Source organism: Gasterosteus aculeatus, chromosome Y (genome assembly GCF_964276395.1).
Source record: "Gasterosteus aculeatus chromosome Y, fGasAcu3.hap1.1, whole genome shotgun sequence".
NCBI classification, from domain to species: Eukaryota; Metazoa; Chordata; class Actinopteri; order Perciformes; family Gasterosteidae; genus Gasterosteus; species Gasterosteus aculeatus.
The window spans coordinates 6,591,556-6,607,013 of NC_135709.1; the positions used below are offsets into that span (position 1 = coordinate 6,591,556).

General features: G+C 46.9%; 2 long non-coding RNA genes across 3 annotated transcripts; one reads left to right on the forward strand and one right to left on the reverse strand.

The window, feature by feature from the left end:
* Positions 1-434: 434 nt before the first annotated feature.
* Positions 435-14,125, reverse strand: LOC144391313 (uncharacterized). 2 transcript variants are annotated; one of them, XR_013455229.1, is made up of 6 exons: positions 13,627-14,125; positions 13,306-13,423; positions 1,242-1,304; positions 1,074-1,151; positions 863-977; positions 435-762 (listed from the first exon to the last, which is right to left on the reverse strand). It is a non-coding gene; the product is annotated as an uncharacterized LOC144391313 (long non-coding RNA). The 2 variants fall into 2 exon arrangements; XR_013455228.1 differs by lacking the exons at positions 13,306-13,423; positions 13,627-14,125 and adding an exon at positions 1,442-3,136.
* Positions 12,018-12,726, forward strand: LOC144391314 (uncharacterized). The gene is made up of 3 exons (XR_013455230.1): positions 12,018-12,099; positions 12,203-12,305; positions 12,399-12,726. It is a non-coding gene; the product is annotated as an uncharacterized LOC144391314 (long non-coding RNA).
* Positions 14,126-15,458: the final 1,333 nt, after the last annotated feature.

Sequence of the window (15,458 nt, forward strand, 5' to 3'; positions counted from 1 at the left end):
AAATTGTCGGAAACGAACCATGACGTAGGTGGAGAGCTGGCGGAGGTGCGAATGGCCCGAATTAGCATATGAATGCAGCGGAGCCGCGGGTGGCCGAGCCGAGCGGGCTTGAATATCCTTACTCCTTATTGGATGAAACCACAACTTACTAACAAATAAAATCACTCGTGATTGGCAGCAAAACCACACGTGGGCAGACCAGGCTTGAGTTTCCTTGTTCATGATTGGATGAAACCACAGCTTTCAATCACTCGTGATTGGTTGGCAGATCTGTCGCTATTGGTCACCCGCCTCATTTTATTTATATATATTTATATATTCATATTATGCTGTATATTCATTTCATGGTTATCCTATGTAGGCTACTACACTATTATTAGGATACCAACCAGGACATCAATGAATTTATAGAGAAAATGAACATTTGCCACATGTTTATGCAAAGAAAGAGCTTTATTAACAACACACAAACAACAACTACATACAAAGTGAGGATCTGCCCACACTTGGGTAACGGCGGTTTAAAAACTACAGCTCAGTAAACTGTCCGTTTGCCTCCTCGGGGTTGTAGACCGTCACTGGCGCCGTGTTTTCCGAGGCAGGTCTGTTGTGCAGGCGGCTCGTGTGCGTGTGGCGACCGTACAATCCACCTGAGACCCCGCCAACAACGCCGTCCCCTCCGTCCGACGTGAGCTCTACGGTGGCGGAGTTCCAGCGTTCCACCTCGTCATCAGCCAGCACACTTTGTCTCGATTCCAGCAGCTGTAAAAACAACAATGAATCAGTACTGTGCGATGCGATGCGTACGGACTCAACACATCTTATCAATGCACCTGAAACAAGTCAGCAAATAAACTCTGACCTGCTTTCTTCTTGCTCGACTCCGCGCTGAATCCTTCGCAGCTTCCGCCCGCAATGAGTGTTCCGCCTGAACCTGAAGCTCCTGCGTCCCGTCTCACAATACGTCTCACAGGCGGCTGGAAAACAATTAAATGAGTGTGATATGAATACAAAAAAAATGAAAATCAAGTCACAGTAACATTTAACAAGGAAGGAGAAACAGTGTCACTTACACACAATGACGTCGTCTAAATCTGGACTTTTCCCGGAGCAAATACGAGGTCACCGCCTCATTATGAGGCGAGATTAGTCTGTGAAAACAAAATGTACAGTTATGATCGGTATCCATACGTATATATTCCCTTATAGCGCAGAATGAAAGCATATTCTTTAAATCTGACCCTTTGCTCCGGTTCGTAGCGCCTGTAGTTCGTCTCGGAGTTGTGAAGACGGCGCAGCGCTTCCTGTAAACGACACGGCAAAGAAAACACACTTTAATAAAGCTGTTTCTGCTCACTTGTAAGGCTACTAGGCTACTCTTAGCTTAGCTTGAGGCTACGCTACTTTTAGCTTAGCTTGCAGTCATCGAACGTATTCTTACCGCTATCGTGGGATTGTGCGCCCGTCTCCTCTTCTTTGAGTCGGTTCCTCTCCTCCATGGACAGAAACCCGCAGAGTCCCGAACGCTCCAGTGGAGCGAACCGCTCGTTGATATCGGCGGTTTGTTGTTGGAGTTGATGAGACGATCCACATTCAGCAGCTTCTTCTGTCTGTCTGCGGACTGGCCGAAAGTTAGTGACCGCGGAGAGGAGTTGAAGGCGAGTTGAACGCGAGACGTCGTCCAGCCATTATTCACGAACCAGCAAAAACCAAACAAAGGAACTGGAGATACAGTTCTTCTGAATATAGTAACACACACGTGTCTGTTTGTATGCTCGTCTTGCAAGTACTGCTGTATCAGTCATGCCTATGACCTCACACGTGATTGGACGAGGAGTCTAAGGGTCCTCCAATCACATACGAGGTTATTGTTATACGGAAGGACCAGTATTTTAGGAAGACAAATGGTTGGGACTTTGAAACAGCTGATATGCTTTATGTAAAGCAGTGTTTTGGTGTCAGCAGAACGACTTTCCCTAGAAATCTGTACAGTGGTGCCTCTTTCTCCATTACACCAGACAATCTTGAGTCTGACAGACATGCAATGTTGACAATGTATCATCACATGTACCCTTGTGTCACTGAGGTTGAATGTTTTGCCATGACATGTAAACGGGTAACATATATGAATGTAACTTACTCAATCGATAGATGCAGAGCAGAAAGGTCAGCATATGTTTATGCTAAGTGGTGTGGAAACACTAACAGTTTTGAGGAACCCGTCCTTGACCCTCTAGCAGAACTACGACCAGCCATTATAAAGCAGTTTATAGTTGTTAATGTTGGGTCAAAGGGTACGGCATTTAAACATGTTCTTGCACAAGTTTCCTGGCTTCATCTCCACCCGGACAGACATTTTCATGGAAAGCCAATAGAAGTTTTGGGGCTTGCAGGGAACAGTCACGTCGTACCCAGCATCATTTCTGCCAGTTGAGCGCATTGCTAGAAGATGTGTGGTTAATACATCCTGTGTGCATTTAAGTAAGACCAAAGAAAAGGTCACTGTAGTCCTGCCACTATGCACTGTAGTTGAGCTCTAGGAGACTGTGATCTCTGCAGACCCCTCATGCTGATTCAAATGTTGTCTGCATGGAATGCTCATTTTACCTTGATTAAAACTAATTTTTTAAAGAAGTTATTTTGTGTATCTTTTTTACATAGCATTTGCCATTGCTAATGGCGTACACAGTAATCTAGCATATTTGAATTAAATAAATCAATTCAAGCTAAAATGTAAGAATCTATAATTAGGCTACGGAGCCTGATCTATTTGTACCAGAGATTTTCTTACCTTTTAAAAAAATGTCACCTGGGCTAAAACTCCCTCTGCGACCCTGATTTGCATTTGTATAGCTCACAGCATTTTCATTTACATGTCAAAGCCTCCCCTAGAATTAGAAGGAGGGGAGTGATGGGGGGACAACTGCCAAGGGAGGCCCACGTCAATTTCTGACAATTTACGGCAGTTTTCGGCGTTGCCCGCAAATTGCCGCAAATTGCCGCAAACCTGAAATTCCACGACAATTTACAGTGCCGCATACTGCCGAAAATCCCACTTTTCATGCAGTGATAGCTGTGACGGAGTCTAGTATGAATCATGGCGGGAACAATAGTTCACGGGGCTTTGAAACCACAGCTATACTACCTGATCTGTTGTGATGGATGTCAGATAAAAGAACCAGCTTTTCTTCGCCCTGCCCCAACCGACTCTATTTCAAACCCAAAGAAGAACAGTCCTCTCCATCAAATCGGCTATCTTGCCTGGCACCACGTGCAACACAATAGATGACATTTGAGTGCAGGGTATGAGGGTTTGTTAATATTCACAGACATGCAAAGTGTGAGATTGCTTTTTAGGCTGAGAACAAGAGAGATCAAGTGTTGTGGTGAAAACCAATTTATCAGGGACAGCTTGTCTGCTGCTTTGCACATGAAGCCCCATCCATCTCCATTCACTCAGTGTCTGTGGCCCATTTCTCTGACCAACACCGGCTGAGAGTTCGCTCTGCTAGTGTGTGTGTGTGTATATATATATTTATATATATATATATATATATATCGGACAAGTTGATAGAGTGTTTGAGACCCATTACTTGAATAACTGAATTAATTTTTCCCTCTAAGACCCTTCCGTTTTCTCTTAATCTCTTAACTCACAAACACACAAACAGAGCACCACATTGCATTTGACTTGTACCTGATGACTTTGCATTGTATTTTATCGCGTCCAGTGACAGGAGACCGTGTAATGAAAGAGATGCAGCTTGCCTCCTCACAGTGAGAGTTACTAAACTGGAGCTGGAGCCAAACCTCTGCAGTGTCGGGTGTGAACGGGGCCCAACAGAGCGACCAGTCGCTCCGGCTGACGTCTCTGACGGTCCTTTAGAGTCTGGCCATTTGGCTGCAGGGGACACCGCAGCAGGCGTCATGTACTGCGTGACTTTACTTCCATCCGTGGCCGCTATTGATCGGGGCTCATGATCTAATCCCCCTCGCTCTGCGCTGCTGTCAAGGCCGCTGACCTGTTGGATGTCTTTATGAACCTGTCCACAGCACAAGCCATGTCAAATGTTCAAATATTATTCTGAACGGTTTGTATCTGTGGGTGTGTGTGTGTGTGGGTGGGTGTGTGTGTGCATGCATGCGATGTTTGCCCGTGTACGGACATATTTGAGTTATTGCCAATTTGATCCACCTATGCCGTCGGGTCGTCGTGGCGCAGGGGTTAGAGAAGGTGTGCTGGGAAGCACAAGGTTGGTGGTTCAATTCCAAGCTGCCCCATGTTCCATGTCGAAGTGTCCCTGAGCAAGACACCTAACCCCTAATTGCTCCCCAGGCAAAATGTGAAAAAGCCATGGGTTTAAAGTGTAATGTAAGTCGCTTTGGATAAAAGCGTCTGCTAAATGACCTGTAATGTAATGTAATGTAATGCCGTGACCCGGGCAGGGAGTCGGGTGATCTCCTTCCGTTACATTACGTTACATTACAGGTCATTTAGCAGACGCTTTTATCCAAAGCGACTTACATTACACTTTAAACCCATGGCTTTTTCACATTTTGCCTGGGGAGCAATTAGGGGTTAGGTGTCTTGCTCAGGGACACTTCGACATGGAACATGGGGCAGCTTGGAATTGAACCACCAACCTTGTGCTTCCCAGCACACCTTCTCTAACCCCTGCGCCACAACGACCCGACGGCATAGGTGGATCAAATTGGCAATAACTCAAATATGTCCGTACACGGGCAAACATCGCATGCATGCACACACACACCCACCCACACACACACACACCCACAGATACAAACCGTTCAGAATAATATTTGAACATTTGACATGGCTTGTGCTGTGGACAGGTTCATAAAGACATCCAACAGGTCAGCGGCCTTGACAGCAGCGCAGAGCGAGGGGGATTAGATCATGAGCCCCGATCAATAGCGGCCACGGATGGAAGTAAAGTCACGCAGTACATGACGCCTGCTGCGGTGTCCCCTGCAGCCAAATGGCCAGACTCTAAAGGACCGTCAGAGACGTCAGCCGGAGCGACTGGTCGCTCTGTTGGGCCCCGTTCACACCCGACACTGCAGAGGTTTGGCTCCAGCTCCAGTTTAGTAACTCTCACTGTGAGGAGGCAAGCTGCATCTCTTTCATTACACGGTCTCCTGTCACTGGACGCGATAAAATACAATGCAAAGTCATCAGGTACAAGTCAAATGCAATGTGGTGCTCTGTTTGTGTGTTTGTGAGTTAAGAGATTAAGAGAAAACGGAAGGGTCTTAGAGGGAAAAATTAATTCAGTTATTCAAGTAATGGGTCTCAAACACTCTATCAACTTGTCCGATATATATATATATATATATATAAATATATATATACACACACACACACTAGCAGAGCGAACTCTCAGCCGGTGTTGGTCAGAGAAATGGGCCACAGACACTGAGTGAATGGAGATGGATGGGGCTTCATGTGCAAAGCAGCAGACAAGCTGTCCCTGATAAATTGGTTTTCACCACAACACTTGATCTCTCTTGTTCTCAGCCTAAAAAGCAATCTCACCTGTAATGTAATGTAATGTAATGCCGTGACCCGGGCAGGGAGTCGGGTGATCTCCTTCCGTTACATTACGTTACATTACAGGTCATTTAGCAGACGCTTTTATCCAAAGCGACTTACATTACACTTTAAACCCGTGGCTTTTTCACATTTTTGCCCGGGGAGCAATTAGGGGTTAGGTGTCTTGCTCAGGGACACTTCAACATGGAACATGGGGCAGCTGGAATCGAACCAACAGCATTGTGCTTCCCGGCACACCTTCTTTAACCCCTGCGCCACGACGACCCACATCTTCTACAATCTATCGCACCTGACCTTCTTCCTTTCCTCACCTGTCTCATCAACAATGCTCTGTTTCCCAATTCTCTGAAAGAGGCAAGAGTTAACCCTCTCCTGAAGAAACCTACCCTCAACCCTTCTGAAGAAAACAACTACAGATCGGTCTCTCTTCTTCCCTTTTTGTCCAAAACTCTTGAACGTGCGATCTTTAACCAACTCTCCTCCTATCTCCACCATAACAACCTCCTTGACCCCCACCAGTCAGGCTTCAAGGCAGGCCATTCCACAGAGACTGCTTGCTGTCTCAGAGCAACTCCACACTGCTAGACCCACCTCTCTCTCCTCTGTCCTCATCCTTCTGGACCTCTCTGCTGCATTTGACACAGTCAACCACCAGATCCTTATTTCCTCCCTTCAGGAACTTGGTGTCTCAGGCTCTGCTCCCTCCCTTCTCTCATCCTACCTCGACGGCCGCACCTACCGGGTAACCTGGCGAGGATCTGTGTCGGAACCTTACTACGGGAGTTCCTCAGGGTTCCGTCCTGGGTCCCCTTCTCTTCTCGCTCTACATCAACTCTCTCGGCGCTGTCATTCGCTCGCATGGCTTCTCCTACCACAGCTATTCCGATGACACACAACTAATTCTCTCCTTCCCTCCCTCGGATACCCAGGTGGCGGCACAGATCTCTGCCTGTCTGACTGACATCTCTCAGCGGATGTCCGCCCACCATCTGAAAATCAACCCCGACAAGACAGAACTACTTCTCTTTCCAGGAAAAGACTCTCCGACCCACGACTTGCCTGTCAACTTTGCAGTGTTAATTTTGGCAGCTATTTTTGATTTAGTCTTAGTCTTTAGACGAAAAATGCATATTAGTTTTAGTCACATTTAGTCATCTTAATCCTTCTTAGTTTTAGTCTAGTTTTCGTCGAAGAGAAAACTCAGAACATTTTAGTCTAGTTTTAGTCGACGAAAACTAGACTAAAATGTAATTAGTTTTAGTCTCCAAAAAAGAGACCCCTTAATGTCCTATAATCGTTGCAATACATTATTGTCTTGGCTTCAGAACCTGCAATGAGTTTATTACTTTAGGCGTGTTTGGAGAAGCCTGGAACGGACCGTCTCATCCAGCCGAGGAAACGCTGCCTGCCGTCGCCAGAGAACAGAGCAGAAAGGTCCGACAGTCCTTAAACGGGTCTTCATGTTTTTGTGAAGCAACGCGGCTTCAGCCCGCTAAGAGTCAGCTAAACCGAGACAGCTGAGCTAAACTGACAAAGCGCACATTCAAACTCGCCGAAGCGTAAATAGTCGTTGCGGTCCGTAGTCGGTGCACAAGAACCACCGCAGCACCGCTGCGAGGGCTCTGGGTTCGTGGATGACGTCATCATGACGCGCTAATTTCCGCGTACGGGGCCGTACTTTGCCTGTCTGTTGTCTGTCAGCTGCGTGCGAATTTAGGGGGAAAAAGTATGGTGACTTCATCAACCACCAACATGTTCGTCTCGTCTCGTTAACGAAAGTTAGAATAGATTTAGTCATAGTTTTTATTTTTTAAGATTGCTTTCGTCACATCTTAGTCTCGTCTTAGTCATGGAAAAAAGGTTCGTTAACGAAAAATTTTCGTCATAGTTTTCGTCGACGAAATTAACACTGCAACTTTGGCAACTCAGGTAATTTCAGGTAATTAGCAGGTAATACTAGCTGCCGTCCTTCCTCCCCGCCATCTGGCAACTCTGTGTTAACGCCCACTTTAACCGCTAGGAACCTCGGCGTCACAATCGACAGCCAGACTCCCAACATTACAGTGACAACACAATCCTGTAGATACCCTCTCTACAACATCAGGAGAATACGTCCTCTTCTCACTCAGAAGGCTGCCCAGGTACTGATTCAGGCTCTTGTCATCTCACGCCTGGACTACTGCAACTCCCTCCTGGCAGGTCTCCCTGCTACCACCATTCGACCTCTGCAGCTCATCCAGAATGCAGCAGCTCGACTGGTCTTTCACCTTCCGAAATTCTCCCACACTACTCCACTCCTCCGCTCTCTTCACTGGCTACCGGTGGCTGCCCGCATCCAGTTCAAAACATTGGTGCTCATCTACCATGCTGTGAATGGATCAGGTCCAGCTTACATCCAGGACATGGTCAAATCCTACATCCCAACCCGCACTCTCCGCTCTGCATCTGCAAAACTACTCGTTCCTCCCTCACTGAGAGCAAAACACTGGACTAGATCACGACTCTTTGCTGTACTTGCGCCGAAATGGTGGAACGAGTTCTCTGAAGACACCAGGACCGCAGAGAGCCTTCACATCTTCCGCCGCAAACTAAAGACACACCTCTTCAGACTCTACCTTGACTAAAAGACTAACAAATTGTAGCACTTAGATTGTACTTATAACGCCACTCATCTATAGCAAATTGTAAATTAGCTTATTTGAGAAAATTGCACTTTCTTGTTTCTTGTTCTTCTGAGTTTGTACCCTATGGTTGAATGCACTTATTGTAAGTCACTTTGGATAAAAGCGTCAGCTAAATGACATGTAATGTAATGTACAGCAAGTAGGGACGGGGGGCTGTTTCACTTCTAACTACTGGAGTAACACCAGGGTCTTTTCTTTATCATAAGAGGGAGAAGTCCTCGAGCCGGACTGAATAATACAGGTTCGGTTTACTCAAGGAACAGAGATCATATTGTTGTACAAAACAATAATTTATCAGTACATCAGTAAAACAAACACCATAAAACTATTCTAATTTAACTGACAGTTTATCACGGAACAATCTGTGTACTTGCCCGGGTCCCTAACCACGGTGAGGGTAGGGCGAGCGTCTGTGTGGAGGTAGCGAATCTCCCAGTACATCTAATCACCCGTGCAACCTATAAACATGCAACACACACACACACACACACACACACTGCAACTCACTCACGCAACGGCAAAACAAAGTGCGTTAAAAACAGTTCATGCAATATCACACCACATGCTAAAATCTAATCTAAGAAAATACCCACACTATCCCTCCACACAACGGGCACCCCCCACTCGAAATAAATGAAAATAACAGTAGGCAAGTACCCGAAACAAAAACCGGAGCGCAGGACGCAAACAATGTTATGATATCCGCTGGTTACAATTGCTAATCACTACTCGGACCCGGATACAGCAAAACAGCGGTTTGTGCGCCACCTGGAAAGGCTGAGGAGCTAAACCCTCCCCAACGACGTCCGAAGGGACTCCAAATAGGGAGCTCATTGATGACGTCAGCCCGACCCCTTGATACTACCCGTCACATCTACCCCCACTACTTGTATCCTCATCCCGAGGGTAAGACTCACCTCCCTGACCTAAGACTAAGGGGACCTAAAACGGTAGCCCCCTGCCCACTCACGGTTGTCTGTGGCAAGCGATGAACGTTAGAGTGTTTGCCCGCTGTCACCCGGTTTGTCCGTCAAAACATAGACCTTGAGGGCGGTTTGCCTGGCCCCTCCCTTCCCTTGCAGAGTGGCCTGTTGGTAGTCTCGGTGGATCGGGGGTCACTCCAAACTGCATTTCCTCCGCACTGGCAACCCTGCAAGGTGGCTCAGCTTCCACTGGGTTGGGATCTTCTGAGGCCAGTGGCCTTTCTCTCAAAATCTACACCTCCTCTTCCTCCTCAGGAGCAGCTTCCACCGTGATTCTTTGCTCATCTTGGGGAGTGGGGACATGGTGAGCGATCCCGGAAACAGGTCTAATCATTGTTCAATGTACCTGCTTAGTTTGGTTGGGGTTATCAACGGGAGCCACAGTATATACAGACCCACCATTTATTGGCACTTTCAAAATTCTGTAGGGTGTTGGGTTCCAGTGATCCTGGATCTTGTTTCTTCCCCTTACGCTGTGGTCCCTCAGCTACACCAACTGGTCCACGGTCAGCCCTTCGTCAACGTTTCGGTCGTGTCTCTCCTCTCTCCGTTGTGCAGCCCCCTGCATACAATGTCTTCCCCTGGCATAGGCTGCTCGTAGTCACCTCTGGTGTTCGCCAAGCCAGTGGTCCACCGTACCTGCAGCGGGGTCTGTTACTCTCCCTAGCAAGAAGTCCGCCGGCAACTGTGGATCTTGACCAAACATCAGCAGATAAGGCGACTCACCAGTTGATTGGTGTATGGTGGCGTTGTAGGCAAAGATAAGTTGTGGGAGGTACAACGTCCAGTCCCTCTTCTTCTCCACTGGCAGCATGCGCAGCAAATTGTGCAATGTACGGTTGAAACGTTCACACTGCCAATTTCCTTGCGGCCCACTGCATGAAAAGTGGGACCTTCGGCAGTATGCGGCACTGTGAATTGTCGTGGAATTTCAGGTTTGCGGCAATTTGCGGGCAACGCCGAAAACTGCCGTAAATTGTCAGAAATTGATGTGGGCCTCCCTTGGCAGTTGTCCCCCCATGACTCCCCTCCTCCCAATTCTAGGGGAGGCTTTGACATGTAAATGAAAATGCTGTGAGCTATACAAATGCAAATCAGGGTCGCAGAGGGAGTTTTAGCCCAGGTGACTTTTTTTTAAAAGGTAAGAAAATTTCTGGTACAAATAGATCAGGCTCAGTAGCCTAATTATAGACTCTTACATTTGAGCTTGAATTGATTTATTTAATTCAAATATGCTAGATTACTGTGTACGCCATTAGCAATGGCAAATGTTATGTAAAAAAGATACACAAAATAACTTCTTTAAAAAATTAGTTTTAATCAAGGTAAAATGAGCATTCCATGCAAACAACATTTGAATCAGCATGAGGGGTCTGCAGAGATCACAGTCTCCTAGAGCTCAACTACAGTGCATAGTGGCAGGACTACAGTGACCTTTTCTTTGGTCTTACTTAAATGCACAGAGGATGTATTAACCACACATCTTCTAGCAATGCGCTCAACTGGCAGAAATTATGCTGTATGATGTGTCTGTTCCCTGCAAGCCCCAAACTTCTATTGGCTTTCCATAAAAATGTCTGTCCGGGTGGGGATGAAGCCAGGAAACTTGTGCAAGAACATGTTTAAATGCCGTACCCTTTGACACATTAACAACTATAAACTGCTTTATAATGGCTGGTCGTAGTTCTGCTAGAGGGTCAGGGATGGGTTCCTCAAAACTGATAGTGTTTCCACACCACTTAGCATGAACATATGCTGACCTTTATGCTCTGCATCTATCGATTGAGTAAGTTACATTCATATATGTTACCCGTTTACATGTCATGGCAAAACATTCAACCTCAGTGACCCAAGGGTACATCTGATGATACATTGTCAACATTGCATGTCTGTCAGACTCAAGAGTGTCTGGTGGAATGGAGAAAGAGGCACCACTGTACAGTTTTCTAGGGAAAGTCGTTCTGCTGACACCAAAACACTGCTTTACATAAAGCATATCAGCTGTTTCAAAGTCCCAACCATTTGTCTTCCTAAAATACTGGTCCTTCCGTATAACAATAACCTCGTATGTGATTGGAGGACCCTTAGACTCCTCGTCCAATCACGTGTGAGGTCATAGGCATGACTGATACAGCAGTACTTGCAAGACGAGCATACAAACAGACACGTGTGTTACTATATTCAGAAGAACTGTATCTCCAGTTCCTTTGTTTGGTTTTTGCTGCTTCGTGAAAAATGCGCGTTCAACTCGCCTTCAACTCCTCTCCGCGGTCACCAACTTTCGGCCAGTCCGCAGACAGACGAGAAGAAGCTGCTGAATGCTCTCAGTGGATCGTCTCGTCACTCCAACAACAAACTGCCGATATCAACGAGCGGTTCGCTCCACTGGAGCGTTCGGGACTCTGTGGGTTTCTGTCCATAGAGGAGAGGAACTGACTCAAAGAAGAGGAGACGGGCGCACAATCCCAAGATAGCGGTAAGAATACGTTCGATGACTGCTAGCTAAGCTAAAAGTAGCGTAGCCTCAAGCTAAGCTAAGAGTAGCCTAGTAGCCTTACAAGTGAGCAGAAACAGCTTTATTAAAGTGTATTTTCTTTGCCGTGTCGTTTACAGGAAGCGCTGCGCCGTCTTCACAACTCCGAGACGAACTACAAGCGCTACGAACCGGAGCAAGGGTCAGATGTAAAGAATATGCTTTCATCCTGCGGTATAAGGGAATATATACGTAAAGATACCATAGGATGGATACCGATCATAACTGTACATTTTGTTTTCACAGACTAATCGCGCCTCATAATGAGGCGGTGACCTCGTATTTGCTCCGGGAAAAGTCCAGATTTAGACGACGTCATTGTGTGTAAGTAACGCCGTTTACTGTTTCTCCTTCCTTGTTAAATGTTACTGTGACTTGCGTTTGATTTTTTTTGTATTCATATCACACTCATTTAATTGTTTTCCAGCTCCCTGTGAGACGTATTTTGAGACGGAACGCAGGAGCTTCAGGTTTTCCAGCCGGAACACTCATTGCAGAGTTCAGCGCGGAGTCGAGCGAGAAGAAAGCAGGTCAGAGTTTATTTGCTGACTTTTTCAGGTGCATTGATCGATGTGTTGTGTCCGTACGCATCGCACAGTACTGATTCATTGTTGTTTTTACAGCTGCTGGAATCGAGACAAAGTGTGCTGGCTGATGACGAGGTGGAACGCTGGAACTCCGCCACCGTGGAGCTCACGTCGGACGGAGGGGACGCCGTTGTTGGCGGGGTCTCGGGTGGATTGTACGGTCGCCACACACACACGAGGCGCCTGCACAACAGACCTGCCTCGGAAAACACGGCGCCAGTGACGGTCTACAACCCCGAGGAGGCAAACAGACAGTTTACTGAGCTGTAGTTTTTAAACCGCCGTTACCCAAGTGTGGGCAGATCCTCACTTTGTATGTAGTTGTTGTTTGTGTGTTGTTAATAAAGCTCTTTCTTTGCATAAACATGTGGCAAATGTTCATTTTCTCTATAAATTCATTGATGTCCTGGTTGGTATCCTAATAATAGTGTAGTAGCCTGCATATGATAACCATGAAATGAATATACAGCATAATATGAATATATAAATAAAATGAGGAGGGTGACCAATAGCGACAGATCTGCCAACCAATCACGAGTGATTGAAAGTTGTGGTTTCATCCAATCATGAACAAGGAAACTCAAGCCTGGTCTGCCCAGGTGTGGTTTTGCTGCCAATCACGAGTGATTTTATTTGATCGTAAGTTGTGGTTTCATCCAATAAGGCGTAAGGATATTCAAGCCCGCTCCGCTCGGCCACCCGCGGTTTCGCTGCATTCATATGCTAATTCGGGCCATTCGCACCTCCGCCAGCTCTCCACCTACGTCATGGTTCATTTCCGACAATTTGTGGCACAGACAAACGCGACGTGCGCGGGTTGCAAATTGTCGGAAATTGTCGGAAATTAGGGAGATTTCCAGGCGTTTACGGGGACGCAAATCCCACTTTTCATGCAGTGGCCTGTAAGGTGTGGTCCTACTTTTCTGAACCCCGTACAACTCACATAGCTGCTGGTCGGAATGAATCCTAGATGGAACTCCAAACCTGTAGAACCACTCATGGACTAGCAGTCGGGCCACCGTAGGTGCTCGCTGGTCTCGAGTGGGAATGGCCTGTGTATACTTGGAAAATACATCAATCATTATCAGAACATGTTCTCTACCATCTCTAGCCGGTTCAAGCAAGGTAAAGTCAATGGCCAATATCTGATTTGGCCGAGGGGCCAATAAATGGCCCATGGAGGCACAAACTTTTAGTTGGACCGCTTTTGCCAATGTACAGCGTTCACAGTTCTGGCAATACTCTTTAATTTCATTAATCATACCTTGCCAGTAGCATCTTTGTCTCACTAGGTCGGTTGTTCGTTCCACACCTTGGTGTCCTTGGCCCTGATGTAGCTGGTACAATACTTCCTCTTTTAGTTTAGCAGGTAATACTAGCTGTCGTCCTCCCAGCCATCTGGTCTAGACACACGGCGATACAGAACTCCCTCCTCCTTTGTCACCCTCTCCCATTGGCGAAGCATCTCCAAAACTGATTTGGGGATGGTGTGCCTCTCCTGCTGGTCTGGGCCTCGTTTCCGGTTCCAAAAAAACAGAAAGTGACAGATGATAGGATCAGCTTCCTGCAACACAGCTGGATCTACACCAGAATGGGTAGGGAAAACTGACACGGTTGACTGAGTTACCTCCATAGTCGGTTGTGTGCCGAGTTGTGCTATCATCTGGGGGATGGCACTGCCCGGCATCAAGGCACCACATCCTTCAGCATCAGTTTGATACTGCCGGGATAATCCATCTGCATTACCATTGGCTCGGCCGGGTCTGTACTTAATGGTGAAATCAAAGTCAGAAAGTTGAGCCGCCCACCGCTGCTCGAGGGCACCCAATTTAGCCGTGGATCGATAAATTAAAGGGTTATTGTCCGTATACACCACACACTTCTGACCCAGGAGATATTCCCTGAATTTCTCGGTCATAGCCCACTTGGGCGCCAAGAACTCCAAATTCATGGAACTGTAATTTGTCATATTTCGTTCCGTTGGCTTTAATCCGCTGCTGGCGTAGGCCACTGGTCTCACCTTGCCACTCTGTTCCTGCGAGAGCACTGCTCCAAGACCACTGTAGCTGTAAAAAAAAACACTGTAAAAACTCCTCGCGCATTCGTCTGTCCAGACCTCACTGCATGGGCGACCGGATGGCTTTTTCTTTTTGGACCCCGCCATTTTAGCGACTAGGCGGTGCAGAGGAGCGGCAAGAGTAGCAAAGCCATTGATAAACCTTCGATAATAACTAGCGAACCCCAAAAAGGAACGTAATTCCGATGCGTGTTTGGGTGGGGCCCAATTAGCCACTGCACTGATTTTATCTGGGTCTGTGGACACTCATCCTTTGAAATAACGTGGCCCAGATACTTCACCTTAGGCTGAAAGAAGCTGCACTTCTCCAATTTGACTTATAGGCCTTCTTGGTGAAGCCGACTCAGCACTGCCTCCAGGCGTGTCACATGCTCCCCTATGGTAGAGGAAAACACCACCACATCATCCAAATACAAAACTAATGACTCAAAATTCTGGGCCCCAAACATTCGCTCCATCAAGCGTTGAAAAGTGCCTGGTGCATTGCACAGACCAAAGGGCATACGGTTAAATTCGAACAACCCGAAGGGCGTACTAAAAGCTGTCTTGTTCTTGTCGGCCTCTATCACGGCAACTTGATTGTACCCACTGGCCAGATCCATGGTACTGAACCAGCGGGCACCCGACAAGGCATCCAGCGACTCTTTGATACGGGGCAGAGGGAAAGCATCTTTTCTTGTTTTTCCATTGAGTTGCCGATAGTCCACACAAAGACGTATGCTGCCATCTTTCTTTTTCACCAGGACAACCGGGGCTGCTACTTTCCCTAATGACCTGATTTTCCAGCAACTGATAGATATGAGCTTTAACTGCCTCGTAATCCGATGGAAGGATACGTCGATAGTGCTGCCTTATGGGCGCATTGTCCACTAAATATTATGAACAATAAGGTTTGTACAGCCTATGTCACCCTCACATGCGGAGAAAACTGACTCGTACTTATGCAAAAGGGACCTCACCTTGCCCTGTTCGTGGGAGGGTATACTGGACAAGACAATGTCCCTGATAGCATTCTGTAC